At 54.2% G+C, this 26,396-nt stretch overlaps 1 long non-coding RNA gene across 1 annotated transcript; it reads right to left on the reverse strand.

Annotated features, from left to right (window-relative positions):
- Positions 1-9,405: 9,405 nt before the first annotated feature.
- LOC118999154 (uncharacterized) lies at positions 9,406-19,192 on the reverse strand. Its single transcript, XR_005069049.1, has 4 exons — positions 18,459-19,192; positions 15,094-15,342; positions 13,552-14,242; positions 9,406-10,719 (listed from the first exon to the last, which is right to left on the reverse strand). It is a non-coding gene; the product is annotated as an uncharacterized LOC118999154 (long non-coding RNA).
- Between the last annotated feature and the right edge of the window lie 7,204 nt (positions 19,193-26,396).

Consider the following 26,396-nt stretch of genomic DNA (forward strand, 5'->3'; position numbering starts at 1 on the left):
TAGTCCAACACTTAGGCACAGAGGGGCCTGCACACCATCCGCCAAATGGAAACTTCAGTTTCAGCTAGGGCCTCCCAAGGAAGAAGTCTGGGAGAACCCCAGCGACGTTCGCACGGGTGCGTCTGTGTGTGTGTTCGCGGAGCCCAAGGCCAGGGACTGGCACGGCCCTGATCACGTGGGCACGGTCACCACTCAGAAGTCAGCACACAGCCCAGACTCAGAAACACCAGCAAGAGAGAGAGCACTAGGAGACACACCCAGACACACCGGGTTGCCCCACCACCGAATGCCGGGCCCACACCAGGCAGCTCAGTGCAGACCCTCTCCTTGTGCAAACAGGCCCGGCAGGAAAAGCCCTCGTGTCAAAACAGCTGTGTCGTTCAGGCGCCTGCTCACCCGNCGGCCTCCCAAGGAAGAAGTCTGGGAGAACCCCAGCGACGTTCGCACGGGTGTGTCTGTGTGTGTGTTCGCGGAGCCCAAGGCCAGGGACTGGCACGGCCCTGATCACGTGGGCACAGTCACCACTCAGAAGTCAGCACACAGCCCAGACTCAGAAACACCAGCAAGAGAGAGAGCACTAGGAGACACACCCAGACACACCGGGTTGCCCCACCACCGAATGCCGGGCCCACACCAGGCAGCTCAGTGCAGACCCTCTCCTTGTGCAAACAGGCCCGGCAGGAAAAGCCCTCGTGTCAAAACAGCTGTGTCGTTCAGGCGCCTGCTCACCCGGCTTCAGCGCCTAGGCAAGCCCCCCGAACTTCCCGTCTGGTGCCGAGGCGGCTCAGTGACACACTCACTCTCTAACAGTCAGTCTAGACTCCCTACCTCCCTTTGTTTCCTCTCGGAAAACCTCTGCGTTTCCATCGCAGTCAGCCAGTGACCTAACAGTCTATTTCTGTAACTTCTGAGTATCAGCCAGAGAGCGCTCTTTTGAAATGTCCAAAGTTAAGTTACCAAGGATGCCTCTGACCTTTGTCTTCCAATTCAGTACGCAAACAGTAAACACACAACTGAAAACTGCAGGGGCATTTTAAAATTTCAGGGACACACCACGCTGGAGGAGTTTTCCACTTTTGATGTAGGAGAAAGGCAAGTCGATCAACCATTCCATGATTCTCAAAATTCCAGCAAGGTCAACAGCCACAGCAACTTCGGAGTCTTTGGCAGCGTGGCCTGAACATCAGGAACCGACTCTCCCCGTGCCCCCCCGCCCCCCGCCCCACAGCAGCCCTCAGTTCCTAGAAGTGGGGATAGACTGGACCTGGTATCTCTGACTTCATTTGGGAGTCAGCAGAACTCCCGGCGTGGTGTTCAGGCTACCCGTCTAGTGGACAGCTGGGACCTCAGTCGAGTCCAAGGACAGCTCCTTTGTGTCACTTCTGTCCCCTTCTCCAGGCGTTTCAGACAGTGTGCAGTTTTTGGATGAGATAACCTGGTCTCCCTGGCCATGGCAGGCTGCTCTCCAGTACCCTCACCTGACAGGACCCATGTAGAGATTTCTTCCTTCTACATCTGGGGTTCGGCCAGGCCCTCGCTGGCTGTGCAGGTCCTTCTGCCCTGTGTCCATTTTCCCTCCCCTCCGCCCCCAACGGGGACTCCAGTGTAAAACGGGGCCAGTCACCTTCAGCGAGCCGGGGCCTCCCATGCTCAGCCTGTCCTCCCAGGGCTTAAATCCCCCGCCCCCTCCAAAATTCCTCTTTTCTTACTGTTTATGCCTGAAAAGATTAATGGGTGCCTCACCCAAGACAGAAATAAACAAAAACAGCCTACTAGATCCAATATTTTGAATATAAAATGTCTACATGTCAAAAACCACACACAAAACTAATCGAAAAGGCAGAAGACAAGCATGGGAGATATAATGCGTTTTCCAGACAGAGGCAGCAGCAGAGGCAGATGTGCTCGGTGTCAAGGGGCTTTTGCAAAGCACAGCGCACTGAAGAGAAAGGTGGCAGGTGAAGCAACACAACGAAACATGGGGTCAATAAGGAGAAAACTTCCACGTCCCTAATATGAGAAGCAAGGCCAAACACAGCCATCGGAGATCAGGTTTCCTCTTACTGCCTATCGGACCGGCAACTGAACACCTAGTGTGGGACAGAGTTCTTCGTTAATTCCTTCCAGGAATGCACAACAGTCAGGAGAGCCTTTTGGAAGAAAATTAAGCATTAAAATTACTAGCACTTTTTAAAAAATAGAGTATTGTGGGTTTTTTTAAAGATGTTATTTATTTATTTTTAGACAGAGGAGGAAGGGAGGGAGAAAGAGAGGGAGAGAAACATCAATATGTGATTGCCTCTCACCACAACCCAGGCATGTGCGTGGGGGACCTGGCCCAAAACCCAGCCATGTGCCCTGACTGGGAATCGAACTGGCAACCCTTTGGTTTGCAGGCTTGTGCTCAATCCACAGAGCTACACCAGCCAGGAAAAATTACCAGTACTTTTTGGCCTGTCAATTTCACATCTAGAAGTTACTAAAAGGAATCTTTAAGGTGTCCAAAGTAGCTATAAAAATGTCCTTTGCATTACTGTTGATAAAACAAAAAGAAAAAATGCATTTCTAATTTTTCCCTCTCTTTCTTGAGAATATACCCAATTCTTCTGGGCCTGTTGTGTTTATCTTTTTTTTTTGTTTTGTTGTTTTTTAAGATTTTATTTCTCTATTTTTATAGGGGAAGAGAGGGAGACAAATTTCGTTGTGTGAGATATTGGTTGCCTCTCACATGCCCCCACCCAGGGACCTGGCCTAGAACCCAGGTGTGTGCCCTGACTGGGAACCGAACCAGCAACGACCTCTCAATTCACAGGCTGGCATTCAATACACTGAGCCACACCAGCCAGGGCTGGACCTGTTTTATGTTATATTTATTTAAATTCTCAGCACACTGTGCCAGAATGTTATTTTGTACTTCAGTACCTTAATAAAAAACTGCAGTGATAAGAACTACTCTGAGCTGAGCTGAGTCCTGGGGTGAGTTAATTCGGCCCCTCCCCAGCCGTGTGACCCCCAGAAAGGGCCCTCCTTCACCGTCAGTCCCCCGCTCTGAGTTGTGTGGGACCCGGGATGGGTGAGGCCGGGAGATGGGCAAGGACATAGTGGAGAAAAGTTGGCAGAGGGACAGGCGGCAGGCTCCCGGGGAGTGGCTGGGAGGTTGGGTTACAGGTAACTAGAGCCCAGATGCTGAGCCATATGTCTGGGGTGAGAAGTCCTTTACAGGAGGGGACCGGGCCAACAGACTGCTCTGCCTCCCCCATCACCTACCCTGCTGGCACCCTGGCGCTGTGCTGTCCCACACCATTGCCACGAGGAAAGGTGACCCGGAGCATATACTTTTGTGAGGAAGCTGCCCCCTCACTAGAACTTTCCTCCGTCAATTCACTGAGCTTATTCCTTCCCTTCGTCTCCTCCCAGAGTCCCCTGTCAGATGGCGCAGGGCTCTCCAGTCCCCTCCCCAGCAGGGCACCATGAAAGCAGCCATGAAAGCAGATTGACCCTGGCTGTCACCTCTGCCTGGGAACCCTTTCTGCAATGTGGCTGCCTCTGCAGCACCCCAGGTCCCCGTGACCAAGCCCCGCTGGGGTGGGGTGCAGGCCTAGGGGTGGTTCTCCTTCTCCCCTTTGCGCCGCCCCTGGAGTCAGTCCTGTCCTCAGACTCCTCCTAACACGTCTCCTGGCCCTGACATTTCTTTCCCACTCTCTTCCTCCTCATCCCGGGGCCTCGAGAGCTGCCTGGCTGATCAGGAGCCTGGTCATGCCAGGTATGGCCCCATTTCCTTAGAAGTGACATCACTTCCGTTCTCTTATTCTAGTCTAGGGGGGTTCACACTTTATCTTTTCAACGACTGACTCAGGTGTTGGCTGCTCCCAGGCACAACATCAACACTGAGCTGCCTTGGTTGGAGGGGGGTGAGGCCTCAGGTCCCCTCCTCACATGGCAACCTTCCTCCCCACCCCACGCCAGCCCCCACAGAATCCTTCCTGAGGTGGACCCGTTACCTGGTTACCCAACAGAATCATCTGGGGAGCTTGAAGCTCCAGAGATCTCCAGAGCCTCCTGCAGGCCTCCTGACTCACACTTGGGGGCGGGGGCGGGGCAGGAGGGGGGTGGGGGGTGTTGGGCTTTCAACAGGACTCCCAGAGGCTCTGAGGCAGCTGGTCTGCCTCTCCGCAGCTGCCACTTCCTCCCCAGTGGGGCTCACTCTGGCCACGGGGGGTCTCTGCACCTTCAAGACCTGCCACCCCTTCCCTTTACCCCTCAGCTCTTCCCTGACCTGCCCCCTCACCGGTTGAGCCCCACACCTGCCTGGGCCTTCGCAGAGGACCTCGAGCAGCACCTACTGTCAGCGCTGCTCATAGGGGCTGGTAGACTGGAGTCCGTTTTTAATTTCACAAGTAATGTGGGAATACACTGCTCATGTAGAACTGCTGACCCAGGTGGGGCGAAGCCCCTTCCTTCTCCCTTGTCCCCGACTCCCACAGTGGGGACTCCAGGGCAGGTGGTCTCTCTATCTCCTGCCAGGTCTGGAAAGAGAAGAACCGGCTCTCCTCCTGCCCCAGACCACTCCTCTCTGCCTGGGCAGAGTTCTGGGCCCTGCAGCCTCTTCCACAGCCTGTGGCTTGGGTCACTCCTCTCTCCAGCTTCCCTCCCGGGCACAGCCCTTCACCTGGGGCCCGTGAGTGTGCATCGTCTGCGGGCCCGTGCACAAACACACACAAACACACAGGTATTTCTTTTTTTTTTAAAGACCTCTCTCAGGATCCTTAGATGCCTTTTACCCTCCTGTCCTGTCGGTCTCCTTCCTTTCACACCCAGTTTCTTGAACGAATGGGCTCCCTTCCTGGACACTCCCCACCTGCAACAAGCTCCGCTCTCCGGCTCCTCCCCGGCCCTCCCCTGGCCCCTCCCCCCCCCCCCCATGATCCTCACCGGGAGGCCACCCGCTCAGGTCCGGGCTCCAGAAGCCCAGCAGAGGGCTGCCCCTCCCTGTCTCGTAGGCGCTCTGGCCTTGGAAGAGGGCCTGGCCACCCAGCACCTGGACTCTCCCTGCCTGGGCTAAGCCCCCAGGCAGTCTCTCTGGCCTCTTGAGGAGGNCACACCCAGTTTCTTGAACGAATGGGCTCCCTTCCTGGACACTCCCCACCTGCAACAAGCTCCGATCTCCGGCTCCTCCCCGGCCCTCCCTGCCCCCCCCCCCCCCCCCCCCATGATCCTCACCGGGAGGCCACCCACTCAGGTCCGGGCTCCAGAAGCCCAGCAGAGGGCTGCCCCTCCCTGTCTCGTAGGCGCTCTGGCCTTGGAAGAGGGCCTGGCCACCCAGCACCTGGACTCTCCCTGCCTGGGCTAAGCCCCCAGGCAGTCTCTCTGGCCTCTTGAGGAGGTGGCCGGAGGGGTGAGAAGTGTCCTTAGAGGAGCCCCTCACGTGTCTCCACTCTGTCTCTGCCGTCACCCTCAGACTTCCATGATCTTCTGGCAGCTTTACCTACCAGAGAGCAGAAACCAGCTCCAGAGGTTCTCCTGGGCATGGGTCACCCCAACAGCCAGGACATGCTCTAGCAACCAGGGCTCCCAGAATCCCGGGGCCCGCTGGAGCTGGGCACAAGGTGCGGCCTTCTCAGTACAGTGGTGGCTGAGAGCAGTATTCCTCTGAAGGAGGGGAATAGACGGGAAGACGGGCCATAGGCCTTACCGTCATTCTCCTAACTTAATGGCATAAAATAAAAGCAAACACCTTAAAATTATGAACAGTCTTTAAAAAGTACTACATTAGTTGCCTGTTGCTGCTGTACCAAATTGCCACCAAATTAGTGACTTAAAACAAGCTAGACCTTGACTCCTGTGGCTAGTGGATTGAGCACGGACCTGTGCACCAAAGGGTCGCTGGTTTGAGTCCCAGTCAGGGCACATGCCTGGGTTGAGGGCCAGGTCTGGTGGGGGGTGCAAGAGAGGCAACCACACATTGATGTTTCCTTTTTTTCTCCATCCCTCCCTCCTCTCTAAAACTAACTAACTAAATAATCTTTACAAAACAACAACAAAAGAACCCCCCACAGATTTGTTCTTTGAGGTTGGAAGTACCTTTTCCAGCTTCTAAGGACATTCTGCGTTCCTTGGCTGGTGACCCCTTCTGTCTTCAAAGTGCATCTCTGTAACTTCTACTGCATTGTCCTGCGTCCTCTCTCTGACCCTGACCTTCCTGCCTCCTTCTTACTTGGACCCTTGTGATCACATTAGGTCTTTCAGATAATCCAGAATAATCTCCCCCTTTCAAGATCCTTAAATGAATCATATCTGCAAGTCCTCTCACCCCATAAGGCAGCATATTCACAGGTTCCGGTGATTGGGACCCGGATGGACGTCTTGGGGCCGGGGGTAGCGGGGGGAGCATTGATCTGCAGCCCGCAGGATAAGATGGAATAGGAGTTGGCGTCTGTACCTACCACCACCATCCGATAGCTGCTAATACTTTGTCTTATTTTCTTCAATTTTTTTAAAGTAAAGCTTTATAGCAATGGCTGAAGTTCTGTGTCGCTTTTCCCTCCTCCTTAGTCCTCAGTGGTAGCCATTCCTCTGAGGCTGGTGAAAATAACCCCCATGCGTGTTTGTTCTTTACTACCAATTATAAATGCATCTCTAAACAGAATAGCATTTTGTGTGTTTTGAGACTTTAAAAAAATTATTTATTTATTTATCTTTAGAGGGTAAGGGAAGGAGAGAAGGAGAGAAGTATCAATGTATGGTTGCCTCTGGTGTGTCCCCTACCGGGAACTGGCCTGCAACCCAGGCATGTGCCCTGACTGGGTGGGAATCGAACCTCGATCGTGTGGTTCGCAGGCCCGCGCTCAAACCACTGAGCTACACCAGCCAGGGCTGTTTTGAGACTTTATGTGAAAGGAATCACCATGTGAACCATTTTGCAACCTGCTTTTACAACTACGTTTTTGAGGCTTATCTGTCATACGTTTATCCGTGTGACTCCTGGAAGATCCAGCCTGTTCCTTCGAACTGCAGTGTAGGCTGCCTTCTGAGCAAGTCAGAGTTAATTTTGTCCTTCCTTTGTTTCCACTCTTTTTTCTGTTACAAATTGTGCTTCAATAAACATCTTTTTTTATTATTTTTATTTTTTTATTTAACTCTTGTTCAAGTACAGTTTTCTGTCTTGTATTCCCAGCCCTGCCCCCCCCAGTGCTCCCCACCTCCCTCCCATCTCCGCCCCCCACCTTAGTTATTGTTCATGTATCCTTTATACTTGTTCATGTGAGTCCTTCCCCTTTTCCCCTGTGATTCTCTCCCCTCTCCCCTCTGGACCCTGTCAGCACGTTCTGTATTTCAGTGTCTTTGGTTACATTTTGCTTGCTTGTTTGTTTTGTTGTTTAGATTCCTGTTTAAGGTGATATCATATGGTATTTGTCTTTCACCGCCTGGCTTATTTCGCTCAGCATAATGCTTTCCAGTTCCATCCATGATGTTGCAAAGGGTAGGAGCTCCTTCTTCCTTTCTGCAGTATAGAATTCCATTGTGTAAATGTGCCATAGTTTTTTGATCCGGTCATTGACTGATGAGCATCTAGGTTGCTTCCAACTCTTGGCTATTGTAAATTGTGCTGCTATGAACATCGGAGTACATAGGTTCTTTTGGATTGGTGTTTCAGGGTTCTTAGGATATACTCCTAGCAGTGGAATTGCTGGGTCAAAAGGCACGTCCATTTTTAGTTTTCTTAGAAAATTCCATACTGTTTTCCATAGTGGTTGTACCAGTCTGTAATCCCACCAACAGTGAACTAGAGTCCCCTTTTCCCCACAACCTCTCCAACACTTGTTGTTTGTTTCTTTGTTTATGTCAATAAACATCTTTGTACTTGTTTTCTGGAACACCTGTGCCAGCACTTCAGTGGGAGGCAGCCAGCCAGTGGTCCCGAAGTACTTCCCAACCACAGTGCCTAAAAGTATCCATTTCCCCCCACATCCTCACCAGCATCTGGCATTTTTCAGATTTACTATTTTTAAAAAATGACTTTTCTTGCATGTTTTCCAGTCGATCTGTTCTGCTCCCAATTTTTTATCTGTCTTTTTTAAAGATTTTATTTATTTATTTTTAGAGAGAGAGGAAGGGAAGGAGAGAGGGAGAGAAAAATCAGTGTGTGGTTACCTCACCCCGAACCTCTTACCTGGGACCTGCAACCCAGGCATGTGCCCTGACTGGGAATCAAACCGGTGACCCTTTGGTTCGCCGCCCGTGCTCAATCCACTGAGCTACACTAGCCAGGGCCCGATTTTTTCTTGATGTTTATGCAGCTGGGCCTTTCCTTCATCTTGACTTTGACTGATAAATCCACCCAGGACCTCTGTGCTCCGAGGGGCACCCCCTCCCCAGATTCCCTCTCTGTGGATTTCCCCTCTGCCTTCTGCCCCATGCTGGTTCCTTTGCACTGGCCCTAGAAGAGTTTCCCCGGCCGGTTCTGTTCTGGAGCTCCCCGCTGCCCCCACAGAAAGCCCTGGAATGCGTGGGGACCCTCCACAGAGGGAGGGGTGGAGGCTTCTGCATTACTGTCCCTCAGCCTAAATGAATGAGGCACGTCCACCCTGATGTGAGTGGATCCCTTTGAGAATTGTTCAGTTCTGAACTCCACAAAGAAGAAAAGTTGCATTTCTCCCATCCCAAAGGGTGTTCTGAAACATATACCTGCTCATGATCCCAAACCCCTATCCTGAGGGCAGGGCGGAGGAGCGCACCCAGAGACTGCGCCCTGCCCAGGGAGCCTCGTTCCTTTACTGGCTGTGGCTTTGACACTCCAAATCTTCTTACGTTCTAGGTGTCCAACCCCTGCCCCCCTTTAAGCTGGGTGGGCTGACTTGTCAACACAGGGGCATCACCTCTGAGCTACCTGCCCTCCTGAGGGTCCATTCTCCTCCTGTTGGTCCCTCAACAAACGAACTGACGGTGTCATCTGTCTGTGTTAAGTGAAGAGATCTATTTCCGACCTGATAGTCTCTCGAACTTTGTACACCATTTTGTATATTCTCTTATGCCCATTAGCGATGGCTTTGCCCGAGATGTACCCCTGGCAAAGATGAGGCCTGCAGGATGGCTTCCCAAGGTAGGGGCCGGCCCCAGGTTCGAGGAGAGCCCTGGGGCTGCTGCCGAGTGGTCTGCAGCCTCCTGTTGCAGAGCCTGCGGTGGGAGGTGTTCAGGGGCCTTGCATCTGTAAGTTGGAGCATTTGCGTGAATCCCTTGCTTGGCTCTAGGCATGAGATGAGTAATTTTTTTTTAAGTTTTATTTTTAACTTATTTTTAGAGAGAGGGGAAGGGAGGGAGAAAGAGAAGGAGAGAAACGTTGATTGGTTGCCTCTCATACACACCCCAACCGGGGATCAAACCTACAACCCAGGCCTTTGCCCTTACCATGAATCGAACCAGTGACCTTTCACTGGGCAGGGCGATGCCCAGCCAACTGAGCCACACTGGTCAGGGTATGGCGGGCACTTTAGGAGTCATCGTTTCCCTGTTAACGAGTGCTTTGTGGTTCTGATGTGCGACTCTGTGACCCGCTGTCCAACCAGTCCCAGGAATGAAACAGAGATGAGAGGTTCACTGTGGCCAGTGTGGCCTGAGGTTCTTTGGACCCCGAGGTCAGTCACCTTCTGTCATGTAAAGGGTGCGTGAAACTCCATTTCAAGTGCAGAGAGTAACCCAGACCAGCAGAGCACAGGGGGACGCCAGCTAATCGTCCTCCGTCTGACAAAGACTGCTGGGAGGGCAAAGTGCTGAGGCGCCAGGAGGTAGTGACGAGCCAGCCACAGAAGTCAACGGGAGACCCAGGGAGTTGAATCCCTCTTCCTGGTGCCTGTTTTCTAAACAAATGTTTCCTAATGGAACTCAGAGGGGGTCCTGGGCAGCCACCCTGGCGGACCCTTGGGTGGATGTCATGGCTTCTGAGGAGACTTGGGACGCTTCAAGGTCACATGCCTGCACCCGACGTCTCTCATTAGACTCCTCTCTCCAGGTTTTGTGGATTTCTCAATTCTCCCTGGCTGGGAAATTCGATCAATCACCTGCAGTTATAAAAAGAACTAGGTGAAGATTCTCCACACCCCCCCCCCCCCGCAGAACAGCTTAAATCCTGTCCTGAATTGGTGTTCTCTTAACTCCTAATTACTCCATTAGAAATCGAGGTATTGTTTCTTCAATAGGATTGACTCAGACCAAAGGTTTCAGTCTTCAAAAGTGTCACCCCACGTAACTAGCTCTTAAAATCACTTTGCCCCATAGTTTCTCTGATGACCCTTCATAGTTTTCTGCCACCCACTTCTCAGTAGGACAGACCCTTCCAATTGGTGCTCTTCTATGAGGAACAGATGGGCCAATGCACCCATTCTGCTGTGATTGCTGTATTTGCCTTCATCTTTCCGCCCTGCAAGTTGGTTAAGTGCAAGGTCAGAAGCAAGGGGAAGGTGCCCTGTGATTCCATTTGCATGTCTCTGGCTGTGTGCTTAATGACACACACGCAGTTTTACCACAGTTTTAGCACTGAGCTAGCTCTCATCCCTAGCCAATGCCTGCCTTCCTCCTTAGTGCCGCATTCACGGACATCTCGTTGGTAGCTTGAGGTCAGCAACGGCAGGAGTAAGTACACAGCGAAACCAGCAAACACGATGAACCAGGGCTTCTTGTTGGGTGGCGGGTGTTTGGGGAGGGTCAATGCTTAGAAAATACCATCTGGAAGGATGAAGAAAATAGTTACCGAAAACAGTTACCTCTGCAGTTTCCCTTGCCTGGAAAGCAAGGGTCTGGGAGAGAGGCATTTTGTTTTGAACTTTTATCATGTTCATAACTTTATTTAAAAAGAGCACTTTCTTGGGCCCTCGAACCAGACGATCGCGGTTCGATTCCCAGTCAGGGCACATGCCTGGGTTGCAAACCGGTTCCTTGCAGGCTAACTACCAGCAGGGGATGCACAAAAGGGCAACCATACATTGATGTTTCTCTCCCTCTCTCCTTCCCCTCTAAAAATAAATAAATAAATAAAATCTTAAAAAAATAAAAAAATAAAAAGAGCACTTTCTTTTTTAAGAACAAATACTTGCTCTGACCAGCGTGGCTCAGTTGGCTGGGCATCACCTGGCACATTGGAAGTTCCCCAGTTGGATTCCCAGTCAGGGCACGTGAGTGGGTTGTGGGTTCCCTCCCCATTCGGGGTGCGGACCAGAGGCAACTGATCTATGTTTCTCTCACACATTGATATTTCTCTCCCCCTCCCTTCCCTTCTCTCTAAAAAGAAATAAATAAAACTCCTAAAAAAAAGACAAAGAACATAGACTTCTGCAGGAGTTGGGGGCTGGGCAGGGGCAGGGCCCTGAGGAGTGGCGAGTGTGGCAGCAGGTAGCCCCTCTCGAACTTCGTGCCAGGTCTGAAAGGGGAGCCAAAGTAATGCCAGCCCTCAGCCAAGACATCGGGCCAAAATTTGGGTCACTAAACCACAAGAATCAAACAGAAAAATGGGTATGAAGATAGACACCAAAAATGGTGCATCTCTAAGGAGGACGGGCCGGGGGTGGGGGGGTGGGGGGTGGGCGACGGAGGCAGAGACCTAAGACAAGGGGCTTGTTTCACAGGAAGGTATTTTAGGTTATGGGCCCCCCCAGGGGGTGGGGTGGGGACTCTTTAGGCCATTCCTGAGACCATTTCCCTGCAGCTTAAATTAAAAGGGGACATCAGTGCTGCCCCGCAGGGAAGGAGGGCAAACTGGATGGGAGAGGTGAGGAAATGAGTAAAGTCAGGTTCCCAAAACCAGAGAGAAGGCACCCCACAACTCCCCGGGGAGAGGCCACAGTCCACAGTAAGCAAGCTCCAGGCAATGAAGCAGAACTCCAGGAGGATTCCAGGACCCTCGGCACACCGCGGAGAGGACCCCTCGAGGCCGGGGCAGTGTCTGGGGGAGGGGCAGGGGTTCCCACCAGAGGATTTTGGAGTGGCTTGGAAATCTGAGCCAAGAGAGTGGAGGCCCCGTGCAGAGATGGGCCCCAGCCAGAAAGGCCCAGCTGCGGTGCAAGGACATGCAGGGCATGGAGGGTGGCCCCAGAATAGGCTGGCAGGACCCCTCCTCTGAGGGACCTTGTGGCAGTGTCCCACCCCTCCCTGCAGGCCAGGATGCTTGGGAGGGGGACTTTCCTGGACACCAAGCACAGGGGGCCATCTCTTTGCCTAGGATGGCCAGGGAGCTGTGGGGGTGCGATGGGAGGATGGAGTGGGCTGCTCCCCGCAGCGGCAGCCAAGTGCCGTGGAGCCTGTGCCCTCCAGGACCCTCGGACATTTCCAAACACCACCTGGCAGTGCTGGCAGCACCGTGCAGGCTTGTCAAATGGGGCTGCCACCGGTTCCGAGGGGCCCCACTTCATGAACACCTAAGGGTGCTTCCGAGCAACCAGAAGGAACAGGGCCATGAGGTGACCCCTTTCTTTTTAACTTGAGGCTCAAGTCATTCCTTTTTCACATCAATCAGATGCGTGACTCTCCTATCCCTGGCACAGGCTTCTCCGTCTCCTTCCACACCGCTGAGACTGGATAGACTGGGAACAACCTGAAGATGCTGCTGAACCCATGGATCAGTCACGGTCCATCCCCACCCCAAGCCCTTTGTCCATTATAGGAAAACTAAGTCGGTTTCTGTTGACATTTACATGTTGAGTGGTATTCCCATGACATCACTAATTGATAATATCCAACCAATTCAGCCACTTGGGGAATATTTTACAGCTAACTCATCCCCCAAAGCCTGTCAAGAAGCCAGCAGCTCATCATGAGATAATCTGAGTCACTCACTTAACCAGCACTGAGACAGCTGTGTGGGTACTGAGTGCCAAGGATGCAGAGAGGGCCTGGCCCTGCGTGGAGAAGGTGGGCCCATGACTGTGGTGCCACCCCCAGGCTGGAGGCCCCAAGGGCAGCCCTGTGCTATCTTTGTGACAGTATCTCTTGTACCTAACAGCAGGCCTAGAACTTAGTAGGTGCTCAATGAAAAATCGGAAATGAAACACCTTTGCTAACAAAGATTTGGGAGGTCAGGGGGAGGTTCATTCTGCCAGGGAACTAAAGAAAGCTTTGCAGAAGAGATGACAGGTCCCAGCTGGTCCTTGAAACACAGGAGTCAACAGACAGAGCGGGGAGAAGAGCAGTCCAGAAGGAGGGCATGATGCGGCAAGAGGTCAGGCCAGCAGGAAGGCGGGGCGGGCAGGGATCTTGGACTGCAGGTGGGTCCAGGCCCTGCAGACGCTGGGCTCTCTTCGTAGATTCTACTGTCCACGTGAGCTCTTAGAATGAGGAGCCAAGCTGTCCCTTTAGATCATTACTTTCCTCGTTGTCAAAGAGTGAAGCCATGCTGTTTCCTTTCTCACCCTGACTGCCGGGAAGCTACTAAGTCCTGGGTTCCTTGCAGTTTTTTGTATCCCTTAAGGGTTCCATGCAGAAGTGTTCACCTAACAGACCTTGTATTAGTTCTGTTGCTGTAAAACAACATAACGAACTTCACCGCTTAGAACAGTCCACACTTACCATATCAGTTTCTCACAGCAGTTTGGGCAGGCTGGACGGGGGCTTCCTCTGCAGGGTGGCCATCAATGTGCTGGCCAGGGCTGGGGTCTCATCTGAGGCTTGACTCGGGGTGGGGGCAGGGAGGTGGGGGAGAATCTGCTCGCAAGCTCACGCGGTGGCTGGCAGAGCTCTGTTCCTCTGGACGTCAGGGAAAGGCCTCAGTTTCTTCCTCAGAGCCAGCGGGACCTCAGTGTCTCACTCTGAAGGCAGACCCAGCATGGCGGCTTGCTTCCTCAGAGCGGCATCGGGCAGCGGAGGAGGTATGCTAGCAAGGACGTCCCAGCCCACTTGCCCTCTAACAGGTCCCACCCGCGGAGACCCCACCCTCACTCAGGGGTGGGGTTACACAGGACATGAAGACCAGGAGGGAGCATCACAGACCATCTCAGGGTCTGTTGCCAAAGTCCTTGTCAGATACTAACCGTGAGTTTAGTGAACTACTCCTTTTGGCAACTAAAGGTGTCACTGTTCCGTGGACACACATACTGTCTCCCTGCCCCCCATCCCCACCGGTGTCCATGACAGTGCTGGGCGCAGACCAGCAAGTGATAAATGCGGAATGAAGAAATGTAGGATTCACGTCACTGCTGAAATCACCTGGAGTTTGCTTTTTTTTTTCCAGTCAAGGTGATTATCTGATTCTCATCACTTTCTTGATTGACATATGCAATAAAAAAAACAAACAAACTATCAAGCGATTCTAACAGCCACAAAGTGGAGACAAGGTCAGGCACCACCATTATGAATGGACTCATTCCCTAGAAATGCCTCCTAGCCCCTAGCAGCTGCCGGTTCCCCTCTTTACAGATGAGCTATGTAGATGAATGCAGTTTCCTAATCCTGCTAGTGCAAAATTTCACTAGCACAGGGTAAGTGTGGGGCTCTGGGGCAGGGTGGTCTGGGTTGGCATCAAACTGAGCTCCTTACTATGCAACTTGGATAAATTCTTTAACTTCCCATAATGATAGCAGATGCTTTGGTATTTGTTATGTGCAGCCTCTTTACGTATATTACATTCCCATAAATTCGCTTAACTCAAATAAATGCCTTGGGCGGGAGGCACCATTCACACCCCCATTTTACAGATGAGAAAACTGAGGGATAATGGTGAAGGTCTGGGCTGAAGATTCTTGGCCTGAGCAAGAACAGGGAGGACGAAGGGCAAGTGGTGGACAAGACAACGGAGGCCAAAGGAGCAGCGAGCAGGAGCCCATTGCCGGCAGATTCTCTCTCTTTTTTTTTTGTCTTTATAAAAAAATTTAATTATTTTTCAAGTACAGTTTTCTGTCTTTAACTTCCCAGATTCTCTTTCTAACCACTGTCCCCACTGCTGACCCTGGCCAGGAAGGACAAGTCGAAAGTGTATAGGTTACCATCGGAAACGCTTGTACTAAGATCTTCAACATGACTGGCACCTATGTGCAGGGTGTGGGCAGAAAGAGCAGCAGCCAGAACGTCATCCCCTGGGGGACTGGACTGCATGGTGCTTAAAGCCAGCCTCACCTCAGTGTGTTCAGGTGGGTCTGGGGGGCCCTGTGTGCCCCCCTGGGTCCAGTCAGTGTATCAGCTGGCAGTCCTGGCTGAGGAAGCTGTACACACCTGCGCGGTCTGGTGTTAACTCAGTAGAATTCTTCATTCCAGGGGCCGGTGCCCAGACTTCCAGCAACCTCACAAGCGAGGGGCCTTTGAGCCAGCCTCTGGGCCACAGAGAGCCCAGCCGCCTGGTCCCAGGCTCTGCTGTGCTGGGGTGGGCTGGGGGGAGGGGAAAGAATGTTCAGCATCTGAGGACAGAGAACAGGATTGAGGGAGGGGGGCCTCGACACAAAGGACAAAGCCGGCCCAGCCAACAAAGATGCACTAGAGGAAGGGCCGTGTAAGAGAGGATGGGCTCCCCTGTTACTGCTTGGGAAACAGGAGAACGCCCCGGGGAGGGGGAAGCGGCTGGCACTGAGAGGGATCTCAAGATGGTCCTCCCAACCCCCGCAGCGAGGCAGCTCTGGGCCTCCCTGGGTCTGGGTACCCCTAACTCGGCCCGAATTTTCCTCCCTCACTCCCCTCCTATATTTAACTGCATGGAGAGACTCCAAAACCCCCACAGAACCAGACACCCTCTTGACCCAGGGACCCTTCCTCAGCACGGACGTTCCCTCACCCTGAACCTCAGCCTGGAGGCCACCCTGCCTGTCTGGCTTCTCTAGTCGGGCTTAGCCAACCTCTCTCCGCAACGGTCACCGCGTTTCTTACTTTTCCCGCCAACATGGCCGGGGAGTAGCTGGGAGGCTCCACGGGTGGCAGGGACATCCACAAACTGAACACAGCTCTGCGCGGACCGGATGCGGCTGGCCGCGGCCACACAATCCCCAAGGCTTACAGGGGACCGGCCCGCGTGGTGACCTGAGGTTCCAGGCTGGCTGGCACTCCCTCGAACATTCCAGCGACCCCACATAGCCCCATCGCCCCTTTTCTGCCTGCCTATCTCCCTTTCCTTCCTGATGGCAGGCGGTGTGTAAGTTGGCGGGTGCGGGGGGCGGGGTTCTGGGAGGTCGGCAGTCCCGGGGCTCTGGGGGCCGACGCTCTCGAGCGTGACCACTTTCCCGTGGGGGCAGGCCCGGTGGGTCCGGTGATGTCCCCGCTCCTCTGGGCCGCGCGCGCGCCTAGGCTCCCCTCGGCGTTGGGGACCCCCAGACCTCCTATCGTTCAGGCTGCGCCGCCTGACCCCCGCCCCCCAGCATGTTTCCCGGGAGGGACTCGGGGCCACAAGAGCGCTCTCACGAAGCGCCCAGGCGCACAGGCCGAGAGACGGTTAACTTTTCGCACTCAAGGGCCGCAGGCCTTGGCGGCGAGGTCAGGAGGGACAGAGTCGCGAGTCTGGAGAGGGCGCAGCTCGCCCCAGGTGACCTCGGGATCCTGAAGGGGTCGCCGCACGTGCCGTGGCACAGGAGGCCGGCGTGCGAGAGGTGGCTCCGCCATGCTCCAGTTGGGCGCTGGAAAAACCCCGGCGCGCCGGGGAGAGGCGGGCCATAGTCAGGGACGGGGGAACAAAGGCGACCGGCAGCCGGATGCAGTCATGGAAAAACCCATCGGGGCGCCGGGGCGGGGGCGTCAGGAGGGGGTCGGCGCGCGCGGGGCAGCCTAGTCACCCTCACCGGCCCGCGCGGGCTGGGCTGCTGTCGGTCCCCGCCCCCGAGCTCTCCTGCCGGGAGGAGGAGGCCGGGGAAAACTGACAGTGCGGGTGGGGAGGGCCGGACTGGGCTGGGCTGGGCTGGGCTGGGCTAGGGACCGAGAACGAGGGCCCTCGCGCTCCGGAAGCTGCGCGCCAGCCTCTCCGCCGTGCCCCCCTAGTGCTCTCGGTCGCCAGGGGAGGGTAGCTACGTGGGAGAGCTGCATACAGCCTCTGGCAGCTGCGGCAGTCGGTGGTAGCCGGCCGGTAGGGGGCGCGCACAGCCCCCGGCAGTGGAGCGGGCTTGTGTACCGCGGTCTGGACACTCCCGCACACACGATCACGTACACACACGTGCTCTCAGACACGCGAGCTCCCCGCAGCTCCCACGGGGCGCCTTAATAGATGCTCGCTACGGCCTTCCGCTGGGCCAGATACAGAACCTCAGAAGCTTGCGGCGGGGCCTTGGAAGAAGCAGCACTCCCACCCCGTCGCATTTTAGGGGTGTGGGGACTGGGCCCAGGTCCCGCCCCAGAGCTGGAGTTTCCGTTGGGTGCAGGGCGCTGCGGACCCTGTCCTGGTCCTATATGAACTTGCCTAGAGACGCAGAAGGAGCGCGCGGTGGGGTTTTTTTTTTTCTGTAGAAAAGGAAAGTGTTAGCGGGAGTTGGACCCAGTGACTCCTGAGGCCTTTTCCGGTCCTGACTTAGCGGGAAGGAACAGGACCCAGAGACACAGAAGGAGTTGGTGGGAGCTGAGGAAAAAACTTGGTGCGAGTTTGGCCTCAGTCACAGGCTCTTACTGGTTCAAATGTCCCTTTGTTTGTTTGTGCTGCTGCCAGCTGTAGGGCGTTAGGGGGCAAAGTCTGAACCCGAGGGCCTCTGGGGTGGAGAAGGGATGTAGACCAAGGCAAGACTCCGGGGGCCTAGAGCCAACCTCTGGGAGCAGAGGAAACCCCAGGCTCTACCTGAATGAGGAGGCTGCTGGGTTGGGGCAGCAGGCGGGGTTCCTCAAAGCCAAAGGGCAATGAAGCAGGAGGCCATGACTTCCAAAAGGTTCAAGTTCTAAAGGGGCCACCTTTATGGGGCCTGGCTGTTGGAGTTATTGGTGTACAGTTGTGGTTGAGGTACTGGCCACCACTTAGAATACAGGATCAACAAAGTAGTGACACCAGTGAGATGACAGGGTCAGCTGAGTGGACATCTACTTGTGGTCCCTTTAGGGAACTGAGGTGGGAATCAAATGACCCAGGCTTGCCTCTGCCCAGCTTCCTGGTTTGGGAGAATCTTACCCAACATCTCTGGGCCTCAAGTTCCTCTTCTGTGAAATGGGAACAAGAGCTCCTCCACGGGGGTATTTTGGGGATTGAAAGTGGTTATAAGTCCCCCTTTCATTCTGCCTTCCCTTCTTTGCTTAGTCTCAAAGTCCCCTGATCACTTGGGTTCCTTCCAAGTCCATTTCCAGTTAGCAGGTGGGATCCAGTGGGGTGAAGGCTGGGGAGCAACGTGCCCTGGTGGTGGAGGAGGACCCAGTCAGAAGGTGAAGATTGGCGCAGGCTAACCTAGTCAGTGCCTAATGGCTCCTGGCAAGTTGGAACCCCGGGGTGGGGGGCGGCGGGGGGGGGGGGCTGACTCATTATCCCTCAAACACGCAGAGAGCATGCTGCTTCTCCACAGCAGCGTCTCCTCTCACAGCTCCGCTTCTCCTACCTTAACAGGCTTCTCTCACTTCCACCCGGGAGGGATCCATGCACTGGGCAGTTATACTGTGCTTTACAGCGCACGGCACCTTGACATGCCTTACTTGTCCCTGAGCTGTGCTGTTTCTGGGTGGTGACGGCACTGGATGGATCGAGATCGTGGTTTACAGTGTGGCTCCAGCAGGGTTTGGATCCTGCCTCCTCCGTGCAGCCGTGTAACCAGGGCGACATTCAAAACATTGAATAAGCAGAAGGACTGGCAGCGACCAGTCACAACAGACCCTGCCGCAAACACCAGGTACAGCCAAATGCTTGGGTAGCTGCTGAAGATTGTGGAATAACTTCAGCCTCAGTGGGTATCGGATTCTCCATCTGCAATAAGGTACCGTGACAGTAACAGCACTACTTTATAGGCTGTTCTGAAGACTGTATTAACGAATGCACAGACAAGAGCAAGAAACCAGTTTCCTGCAAGTAGAAAAGTACCCAATAAGAGTTAGCTTTATTACTGGTCCCGTCTCCTCTCAAACTCAGTGACTCAAGGTGATTGCCACTTTTAAGGGAGACACCCCAAGTGAGCCCACTGCGTGCGCTTGGGCTCACCTGCTGGCCTGGCCTTCCAGTTATTCTGCTCTCTAGAAGTGCTCAAACTTTACTATGCAACTGAATTTCTGGGGGAATCTGGTTAAGTTTCAGGTTCTAATTGAGCAGGTCCAGATGAGGCTTGGGATTCTACATTTCCCACAAGCCCCCAGGTGGGGTTGATGCTGGCCTGAGAAGCAAGACTCCACAACCCTGGAGACATGGAAGTGTCAGATGATCAACCTGTAAACATTTATCGAGCACCTACTCAATGCAAGGCAGTGTGAGGATGCAAACAGCCCGAGCGCTGGCCTCCAGTCTCTAAATGGCAGACAGACTGTTGCACAAATGCAGGTCAGAACCACAAATGAGGCCAAGGGGCAGCCGTGTGCCACACAGAGGGCGGTGAGTCCATTCTCTGCTCAGCAGCCAGAGTGATGTCCTAACCGGAGTCTGGAACTGCCCGGCTTACAGCTGTCCATCGGCTGCCAACTCAGAATAAAAGCCGAGTTCTCCTGGATTCTTCAGACCCTGCATCTTGCCTTCTCTCTGATTTCATGTCCCATCGCGCAGCTCATTCGGGACCCACCCTTTGTTCCCTTGAATCCAATACCCCACTTCCTTCCGGAGAGACTTTGAACTGGCCTGATTAGTGTCTGGCCTCTTATTCAACCTCTTATTGCTTCCCAGGAAGACCTTCCTTGACCTACAGGAAGTTTGGTCTAAAGAAACCGCTCCCAGTCCAGATCAGATATTCTCTAGTATATCATTCTTTAAAAAAGAGAGAAAGGAATTCTAAGTTGGGTGTTATGGCATTATGTATATTGTTGGTTGGTTTTTGGAGCTCTGGGAAGGCTGAGGTGTCTGCCTGCCTTACTCAGCTATACCCGCAGCGCCTGGAACACCATCTGGCACATAGTAGGCCTTCAATGAGGATCTGTTGAATGAATGAAAAAAACAACAGTTACAGGGCATATAGAGAGGTGGCACCCATGGTGGGGTGAGAGGAGACTTCACAGAAGTCTCATGTGGAAAAGAATGACCCAGGGAGCTCTCCTGGGTCAGCGTCTGTGGAAGGGGCAGGCAGAAGGAGAGTTGGGGCTGCAATACAGTGTCAGGGAGGGCTCAGCTGCCCCATGGGTTGTTTCCTAGCCCAGTCAGTCTTTTACCACTGTCCCGAGTGGGAGGCCTAGGGGCTGGACCTTTTGTACCTGCATCTTCTGTCACTGGATGCATCTGGGAAGGGGCAGCTGTTCCCTTGGGCAAGGTGTCCTTCTGTTTTCCAAAAAGGGCTGCAGCCTGCACTGGAGTCACTGGGACACTACTCTCAGCCCCTCCCACCTGCAAGGGGTCTGCACAGCCCATGCCGTGTGGGGGTGTGGGCCCTCACTCTGACAGGAAGGGAGGATTCAGCTAAGCCTACAGAGGCAGCAGACCAGTGCAGGGAGCCCTGCGGAACCCCGGCAGGGGAGTTGGCAGGACCTGATCTCAGGTGGAGATGAACCAGAGGGCTGGGACAGAAGTTCTTGCCCTGGTTCTGAGGGTAGAGTGGGATGAATCATGGGTGGGATATATGGGGGAGGATCCCCCCAAAACTGGAGCTACCCTGTGACAGGCAGGCCCCTTGTAGTACAGGCTTCCCCCGCTAGGTGAGAGTTCCAGAAACCCATCTGTATCCGTGTACCTACTGGGATTGTTGCGTTTGGCTTCGGTGAAAAAACCATTTTTTTAAGACAATGCATTTGCCCATTTCATGATGGGGGATGTATAAGCGCACCTGCCCACACCCCACTGAGTGCTCAGCAGTTTTTGACCAAAACCAGCATGGTCCCCATGCCCTGCCCCCTATTCACCCTATCTCACAACCCCCCCCCAAAAAACAAGTTTTTAGAGGGAAAAGTTTTGCCAATGTGGAAGAGATGAAAGAAAAAAAGGCAGGAGCGACGAAAAAGCGTCAAAATTTATGAGTTCAAAAACTGTTTTGAGCAGTGGAAAAAATGTCTTGATAAGTGTATTGCATCAAATGGAGAGAACTTTGAAGGTGACTGAATTTAAACATGTAAGAGTAAATACACATTTTTAAAATAAATAAATCCCGAGTATTTTTGGATCCCCTCTTCATAGACCTTAGGAGGCTGCAGGCACGTCCTTGGTTTTGTTTTGATATATTGATTTAGTGTTGGTCAGTGCCAAGTTCTCATCAATCAGCTGCTGTGCTTCATATTTCATCATTTTATGTAGACACATCATATATTTTATTCAGGAGCTACTGTTCTTCAGGTGAATGGAGAACCAGACACCCAGCATTTCCAGAAATGTGTGTTTCTGGGAGGGTTCTGTGGTTTTGGTCCTTTCTTAGCCAAGCACTGGCCACACAACCCCCCAGGTGGCGCCTCTCTGAGGGCCCCCTGGATGCCCAGATTGTGTTGAATGTTAGAAAGTGGCCAGCAGCAGTGTGGAGGAGACAGCAACAGATGGACCCTGAAAGAGGGGACTGGTGGACTGTGCCCAGGAAGGAGGGCTGCTTGGTGTCTAGGATTCCCCAGGTGGGCCGGCTTCATGAGCATGCACCCTGGGTAGTGGCACAGAGCCCTGTGATTGGTTTAATTCTTAATTGTCATCTCCTCGACATTCTTAATATATTTTGAGCAAGGGAGCTTGCACTTTCATTTTGCCCTGGGCCCGCCAAACTATGTAGCTGGTTCTGCTCATCAGCTCTGGTTCCTGGGCCCGGGGCTGGTTCCCCAGGGGTCATCTGGGGGGGGGCTGGGGAAGCTGGGTAGACGGTGGGCCCAGGTGCACCTTGAACAAGGTCTGCCCATGAAACAGGGATCAAGGAGCCTGCTTCACCAGGAGAGGGCGAGGCTTTTCCCAGCTGTGAATCACATCATGGAGGGAGCTTCACTGCCAGAGAAAAGGCAGCTTGAGGCTGCACTTCCAGAGATGCCGGGGGCCTCCTGCCCTCAGAACCCCTGCTCAGCTGTCACTGTTGGCAAGGGATGCTGGGGTTTACAAGGCTGGGGCAGTGCCTCCCTGCGCAGGACGGGTAGAGCATGGTGCCCAGGCTCCTGGGCAGGCAGCTGGTCTGGATGTCAATGCTGGGCCCGTTCTCTGAGGCTGAGGCCCAGCTCTCTATGCCCCCGGGTCCAGCGTGGCCCGGCCAGTTGGGCTGGGGGCTCCTCAGAGACAGATTGTGAGAGACCTGATTGTCGCTCTGTCCATATAGGTGCCTTTAGGAGAGAGGAGAACTTGCTACCCCGCCTTGAGGCCTGAGGGGCTCCTAGGTGGGCTTGGGCCAGCACTCAGACGCAGATTTACGTCATTGCTTCGTCTTTGCGGGTCTTTCTGCTCCTGTTATATCTTGTCCCTCGCCTTCCTATCCTCCAGGTTTGAACCCTTTCCTCTCTTTTCTGTGACTGATGCGCCTGCCTCAATTTACCGATGTACTTGTCACTTTTACTCTCTTGCAGTTTGCTCTCAGTGGTTAGGGCTGGGGCCCACTTCCTATATTGTCCCTTAGACATTTTTGTCTTGCTGCCTTGGTCATTTTCCAACAAGGGGCCTCTCACTCCATTTCTGCGTTGTGGTCCGTACATTGTGGAGCTGATTTGCTGAGCTGCCCACCGGCCAAGGGCAGGTACGGAGGCGCTAACGATCAGAGCCTCGCAAGGGGTTCTGAGAGCTGGAGTTGCTGGGCAGCTCTGAAAGGGTATCCACAGCCCCATGGGGAGGCAGGGCTGAGTGCCTACTGTGTGCCAGGGAGGGTGCAGGGCGGGCTGCTGCAAACAAAAGCCCCTTTCTTCAAGGTGTTTATCCAGGAGAGCATTTATAAGTAGGACGAAGTCGGGCCATCCGGGGGCCTCCCCAGCCGGATGGGGAGAAAACCGGGACCGTGGGGAGAGAAGGAGGGGCGTCCTCGGGTCGGCGCAGACCCCGCCCCGCCCCGCCGGGTCGCCTGCCTCTTGGAGCTGAAAGGGCCTCTGTGTTCCGTCCCCTGCCTGCCCGCGGGCCAGGAGCGCATTTCCTCAGCTGCGCCAGACCCCGGAGGCTCCGCAGCCCCTCTGGGGACAGACACAAATAGTTCCCGGCCCAGCTGCCAGACCAGTTACCTTGGGAACCAAACTCAATCGCCTGACGTCACCGGGCCGTTGCGTGGCAACGGGCACAGACTCCCCCTCTGGCTTTCCCCGCCCCCGCGCTGAGGTCGCAGAAGACTGCGAGACGGTTGGGCGGGGCGATGATGCCCCAACCCTGCCCCGCTGTCCTCGCCGCCCCCAGCCGGCGGGGCAGCGTCCTTGTTCTGCACAGGAGATTCCACCTGGATCCCGGAGGGGGTCCGGCCCAGAGGATGAAAGGGCGCCGCTTGGCCTCGGGTCGGTCGGCAAGGGCCCCGAGGTGGCCCCGGTGCGGCCCATAGCCAGCCGGGATTTCTCTCCCGAGAGAGGCCTTTGTTCGCTGTCACCCTTCTGACTGCCCTGTTTTCTGTCCCAGTCTAGTTTCTCACCAGGCTCCAACCTGGGCTCCTGCTCTGGTAGCGAGGAGCAGGTGGCAGTGCGGGCCGTTTTCATGCCCCTCCTCCCCAGTCGCCTAGGAAATCTGTCGCGCTTGGCCACCTGCTTTGGAGGTGGAGACGCTGGGCCCTGCTCCTTCCACTCTGCTCCCACGCCTGGAGCCCTTCTCCATCTCTGAGCCTTCCCCTGGCGTCTATGCTGTGACATCCAACTCCCTGGGATCGCTGCCGTCTTGGGAGCCTGCCTGACGCCCCCTCCCCCTGCCCCGCCTGAGTTTCTGGTGTGGGCCTTTTTCTTAGGCTGCTCCATCCCCTGCCCACCTCTGGTTCTCACCCCTAACAGATTATGAGGTGCCGTATCCCAAAACCCAGGCTGGGAGAAAAGAACCTAACGCAGGGACCACAAGCAGTCTGCAATCACACACTGCCCAGCTCTGCCTCAACTTACCCAACACTGACTCGAGTAATAACAATAATAGCCACCTCCTCCTGCTCAGAGGACCACCCTTGACTTGTTCAAGTTCAAAGTAGTGGAGGGAGGTGATTTCCTTACCCAAAACTGTATTTTGACAAGTACTCATAAAATACAGGTGGTTAGAAACAAAGCCAGGTGTTTTGGGTGAATCCTATTTCCTCATTGGTTGGTATTTAAAGTTCAGAGTTGCAGAGGAATTTTTTAAGCCGTGGAGTTAGGGGAGCACACAGAAGAATGCCTCAGGTCTTCCTAAAGCACGTGGTTACAGGGCAGTGACCCAGACTGTGCCAGCCAGATCCTTCTCCTTGGCTTCCATCAGACTGGAACAGGGAAACGGGTTTTTCTTCTTAGTCCTGGGGCTGGGCCTGGAACCGCCAGGAGCCACTATGCCAGGAGCAGAAGCCTGGATGAGAGTGCTGCACAAAACCAACTAGGGTCTGGAAGCTTCGGCAAGAAATAAATGATACACATTCAAGCATCTGAGGGTTTGCAAACCAGAAACAACTAGGCAAGACCCAGAGTGTTGGGAAGAAGAAAGAAAGAACGAGGGTTCTCACAGTAGAAAGTACATTCCTGAGAAGAGCCAGCCCTGCAGGCTTAGCCCCTGGATTGGTCAGAGATGGTAACACTGTGGGTGACTGACGGTCTGGTTACTGGATGTCAGGTGGTCTGGGTGCTGAACATTCCTCCCCAGCCCTTCGGGGGCAGTCAGAGGGTTATCTGGCCGTCTGATGCAGACCCAGGCACTGACGCAGAATTGTAAAGTTCAAGAGTTTAAGTTCCCAGGCTAGTTAAAGCAAGAACAGAGTTGTTTCCTCAGGCCTTAACCTACTTGGTTTTAGTAATTCAGCAACTTGACTACGGCGACTCCATTGTATTTCTTCACTCTGTTTCTCAAGAGGCAGAGTTGCCAAGGGAGACAGAGGACACGGGCAATGGACGTAGTCCTTGCAGCCTGCAGTCCCTGCCAGCAGGCGTGTCTGGAGCCGGGTCCTTCCCAGCCCTTCTCTGCCCAGCCCATCCACCTGCTGGTGCCTAAGTAAGCTGCTTCATGTTGCATTTCTGTCACTTCCCATTTAGAGGCTCCTGACCAACACACAATGCAGAACACCCCGAGGATGGGGGCGGGGCTGACATTTGCCTCATGTCTGCCGTTAAATCCTGTTTGTTTCTTAAAAAAATATTTTATTTATTTTTAGGGAGAGGGTAAAAGAAAGAGAAAGGGAGGGAGAGAAACATGCTGTATGAGAGACACATCGACCAGTTGCCTCCTGTGCACTCCCAACTGGGGACCTGGCCTGAAACCCAGGCGCGTGCCCTGACCAGGAATCAAACTGGCGACCTTTTGGTTCACAGGCCTGAGATCAATCCACTGAGCCACACTAGGGCTGTTTGTTTCTTTTTTAAAAATATGGAACCCTTCACTGATTTGTGTGTGTGAGTTTTTTTTTCAAGATTTTATTTATTTATCTTTAGAGGGGAGGGGAAGGAGAGAGGAAGAGAAACATCAATGTATGGTTGCGTCTCGTGCCTCCCCTGCTGGGAACTAGCCCCTGCTGGGAACTGGCCTGCAATCCAGGCATGTGCCCTGACTGGGAATCGAACCACGATTGTCTGGTTCGCAGGCCCCGCGTGTTTCTTTTTAATGTGCGTTACAGCACCCTGTGAGGAAAGTGGAAGACCTATTTTATAGATGAGCACAGTGAGGTTTGGAGACAGTAAGGCCCTCCTCTGGGACCACAGTGCCCCCTTGAGGATAACTCTATGTAGAGCGGGCCAGCGGAGGTTCAGCGCACACCGCCCCTCCTGAGACACCTCTGCCAAGCCCTGCCGTGGCCGGCCTCTGCCATGGCGGGCCCTTGCTGGAGGCCCCTTGCTGGAGGCCCCTGGGGCTGCTGTGCTCCGAGCTGCAGCAAACCTTGCTGTGATGCTGGGCTACGGCAGCAACTCCAGTTGGAAAGTCTGTGCCCTTCTGCCCTCCTGGCCTTGTCCCTCGGAGTTTCCAAGGGACATGTTTCCAGCCTGAGTCAGTCAGTTCAAGTGGTGGCATCACAGGGTATGTTCCGAACCCCTGTGACGTGAGAAATGCATGTTGGTCTCTGTCCCCTGGCATCCTGGCGCAGTTTCTAAAGCCCTCGGAATTTCCTGAGTGGTGGGAGTGACTCTAGGAAGGCGGGAGCTGTCCACCAAAGGAGGCATCCCGGAGATGAGGGGGCTGGAACTCTCAGCCCCACCCCCTACCTCCCGGGACAGGGGCCTGGAGATCTGGGCCATCACCGGTGGCCAGTGCTTCGTTTGATCAATCACGCCTGCGTAAGGGAACTTCCCTAACAACCCTAAACCACGGGTTCGGATTGCTTCTGGGCTGTCGAAGGCATCGC

This window comes from Sturnira hondurensis, unplaced genomic scaffold, assembly GCF_014824575.4.
Source record: "Sturnira hondurensis isolate 20B ecotype Veracruz unplaced genomic scaffold, ASM1482457v3 Scaffold0014615, whole genome shotgun sequence".
NCBI classification, from domain to species: domain Eukaryota; kingdom Metazoa; phylum Chordata; class Mammalia; order Chiroptera; family Phyllostomidae; genus Sturnira; species Sturnira hondurensis.